The sequence below is a fragment of the Hipposideros armiger genome, unplaced genomic scaffold, assembly GCF_001890085.2.
Source record: "Hipposideros armiger isolate ML-2016 unplaced genomic scaffold, ASM189008v1 scaffold_898, whole genome shotgun sequence".
In the NCBI taxonomy this organism is placed as follows: domain Eukaryota; kingdom Metazoa; phylum Chordata; class Mammalia; order Chiroptera; family Hipposideridae; genus Hipposideros; species Hipposideros armiger.
The window spans coordinates 146,623-150,732 of record NW_017732248.1 but is presented as its reverse complement, the minus strand read 5'-3'; the positions used below and the strand labels follow the sequence as shown (position 1 = coordinate 150,732).

General features: G+C 34.6%; 1 pseudogene; it reads left to right on the top strand.

Moving 5' to 3' along the window:
* Nucleotides 1–1,591: 1,591 nt before the first annotated feature.
* Nucleotides 1,592–1,977, top strand: LOC109375099 (histidine triad nucleotide-binding protein 1 pseudogene; annotated as a pseudogene).
* The last annotated feature ends 2,133 nt before the right edge of the window (nt 1,978–4,110 follow it).

The window sequence follows — 4,110 nt, the reverse complement described above, 5'->3', positions numbered from 1 at the left end:
CAAGATGAATAAGCTTTAGAGATCTTCTGTGTAACATTACACCTACATTCAGCAATAATGTATTGTACAATAAAAGTTTTGTTGAGAGGGTAGATTTCATGACATTACCACAATAAAATAAACTAATTTTAAATAAAAGAAAAATAAATAACCCAAAAGAAAGACAGGAAAAAGTTTTGGTGAGTAGCTATAGAAACTGGCACCCTTATACACTGTTGGTGGGAGTGTAAATTGTGCAGTTGCTACAGAACACAATATAGAGACTCCTCAAAAAATTTTAAAATAAAAATATCATATGATTTAAAATTTTTGTTTTCAGGTATATATGCAAAAGAAGTAAAATTGGATCTAGAAGAGATCTTTCCCTTGTTCAATTCACAATTACCAAGAATTGGAAACAACACAAGTATCTACATTTGACAGATGGATGAATAAAGAAATTGGAATATAATTTAGCCTTAAAAAGGAAGGATTTCTTGTCATTTGTGGCAACATGGACAAACCTGCAGGACACTATGTTAAATGAAATAAACCAGACACCAAAGACAAGCACTACATCCAAAAACATGCACTACATGATACCACTTACATGAGGAATCTAAACTTGTCAAACTCATAGAAGCAGAAAGTAAAATGGTAGTTGCTAGGGAATGGGAGGAGGTAAAAATGGGGAGGTATTAGTCAAAGAATAAGTTTTTGCTATATGAGATGAATATGCCCTATAGATGTGTTGTCAGCATGGACCCTATAGTAAACAATATTGTATTATATACTTAAAATTGTGCTAAGATGATAGACCTTATGTAACATGTTCTTATCACACACACACACACACACAATAAGTAAAGATGGCAGGAGACAACTTTTGGGGGTGATGGATATGTTTATGATATAGATCGTGGTGACGGTTTCATAGGTCTATAGTTATCTCTAAATTCATCAAGTTTATACACTAAACATATATGGCTTTTTTATGTCAGTCAAACCTCAATAAAGTAGTTTTTTTAAAAATGGGAAGAAAATCCTGCCATTTGTGACAACATGGATGAGTCTGGAGGACATTATTGTTAAGTAAAATAACTCAGTCACAGAGGACAAATTCTACATGATTTCATTTATATGAGGTTTCTAAAATAATCAAACTCATGGAAGCAGGAAATACAATAGCGGTTGCCAGAGACTAAAGGGTAGGAAAAATGGGGAGCTCTTCAGTGGGTATCATTTCACTTACGTAAGATAAATTCTAGAGATCTGTTGTATAGCATAGTAACTATAGATAACAATAACTATAGATAACAATAAGGTATTGCACACTTTAAACTTTGTACAAATGTTTAAAGGGGGTCGATCTCATGATAAGTGTTCTACACACACACACACACACACACACACACGCAAAGACATAAGGAAACTCTGGAAGTGTTGGTTATTCCCTTTTATGTGGTGATGGTATTACAGATATTTGCATGTGTCCAAACTCATTGCATTGTACACACCAAATATGTGGAGTTCTTTGTATAAATTAAATCTCTTAAAAACCTCAGTGGAGCCTCCCGAGCTACTCAGAAGGCCGCACCGGAGGGAGGCCGCGATGGCAGATGAGATCGCTAAGGCTCAGGCCACCCGTCCTGGTGGTGACACGGTCTTCGGCAAGATCATTCACAAGGAAATCCCAGCCAAAATCATTTTTCAGGATGACCAGTGTCTTGCTTTCCATGACATTTCCCCTCAAGCACCAACACATTTTCTGGTAATACCCAAGAAGCATATATCCCAGATTTCTGTAGTGGAAGATGATAATGAAACTCTTCTTGGACATTTAATGATTGTTGGCAAGAAATGTGCTGCTGATCTGGGCCTGAAGAAGGGTTATCGAATGGTGGTGAATGAAGGCTCAGACGGGGGACAGTCTGTCTATCATGTTCATCTCCATGTTCTTGGGGGTCGGCAGAAGAACTGGCTTCCGGGTTAAACATGTCTTAGGTGTCATTTTCCCTTCTTAGGCAATGATCAGTTTCAGAAGTTCTAATATGTTAAACAGTACACTTTTTTTTCCCTGTGTATGGACAGATTGAGGAAATAATTGGAAAAATCCGTACATCATAAAAAACATTGTTGCATGGTCTGAATTCTGCATTTGATTTATTATAAAAATATATATGTGTTGGGATGTATGAAGGTAGAGCTCATCATTTGGGAGGTATCTTGTTTTTTTCTCCCCAAGGAGGAATAAATATATGTACATTGTTACAATGGTATGACAAGTTATAAGATTTCATTTAGCTTTAGCTTTGAAATATCCTTGTAGTCTAGGAGAAAATTTTCTAATCCAACTCTCTAATTTTCTAAGAACAAAGGAGTATGTGATGTGACTGGTCAAGACAGTGACGGTTTTGGGTTTAGAAACAATGTTTTTGTCCAGCCCACGTTTCCCCTGGACTGTTGGGATAACTTGGAAGGAATGAAAATAGATTTGTCTTAGAATCTTTGATGACCTTATGAAGCCATACGTTGATATTTTATAAAGACTTGAAAACATATTAGTTAGAATTAACTTTCCAAATTGAAAACACACTGTTTTGAATGTGTATGTGCACACTAGCAAAAATATTTTAAGTTGTATGTGAACCTGGTGGTGTGGAGTTGGGCAGGGAATATCGGGGCCTGAGTTCTTATTTAGACTGACAATGAAACTTGTGTTTTAGTCTTGTGATACATACACCCTAGCCTTTCTAAGGCAGTGCAGGGCAAACTGTTTTGCTTCTTGACTTTCCTTCAGGTAGGCACTTTCTAGCTTCCAAATTTTGATACTTCTTGTCTGCTTTTGTCTCTTCTCATTCTCTTTGTGCTTATGGGTTCCTTCCATTTTTAATCTCTCAGAAGACCACTTTTGTAGGGTTTGACACATTTAATTGAAAATTGTTTTTTTAATTTTTAATTTTTTTGTTGGTGATTTTAAAATATTTTGGGGGCAGGAATTAGGGAAATTGGCCATTTATGTCTTACAAATAATTTTTCTTAATTTTCATTTTTTTACTTTGTTTATAGTGTTTATATTTGTATAGTTAATGTATCAATTTTGTATTCCATATTTTAAAAAGCCTTTTCCAACCCAGGAGGATTTTACAAAATTATTTCTTTCCCTGATACTTTTATGGCTTTATGTACTTTATGGTTTATTTTAAATGGGCAAAAGTCTGGGGAAGAGTTTTGGAGAGATGTGTGCTACTGTAAAGAATATAATAATGAAAAAAAGAATGTAATAATGAGATAACCATTTGTTCTATGTATAAGAAGGTTGAATCTGCTTGCTTTAGGCATATTATCTTTCCCACTAATTTTGTCAAACCAGTGCTAATAAATCAGGTAGACAACTGCTAAAAAAAAACAAACCTCAGTGGATTAACTCAACAAAAGTTAATCAGTTGTTCATTAATGACACATTCTAAAACTTAACAAAGTGGACTGACATGCATTCACATGAGAAGTCAGGCTCTTTAGCATATCAGCCTTGTATTTAGTTGGGTACCATGACACCCAGAGAGAAAACCACATTTTCCAATCTTCTTATAGCTTATTTGTGCCTATGCAGATATATTCTGATCAATGACATGTAAGTGAATACATTGTATGATACTTTTAAGATGTCTCATTAAAGATAAGGATTTTATTTTGTTTTTTTATTCCTCCTTTCCTTTTACTATGTGGAACATGGCAAAGGCCCCAAAATCAAATGAACCAGGAAGTAAAAATAATTTGCTGATGACAGGACAACCACACAGAAGAATATAGAGTGGACACCACTGAGTCACCATATTGGCTATGACTGCCTTCACCTCCATTTACATGGAAGAGAAAAACCTCTCTCTTGTGTTAGACACAGCTATTGCGGGCCTTTGTTATATACAATTAAATATAATCTTAGGCAGGCCTCTAATTTTTTTTAAAGTCCCTTTTTTGCTTTGTGTTATATTTAATTGTGAGATGTTAGAATCAAACTCTTTAAGCACATGAATAAGAATATGAAAGCTCAATTTAATTGTTTCAATTTAACATGTCTTTGAAATAATTGGCAGTGCACTAAAATAGGAAAAATTAATAAAATTATTT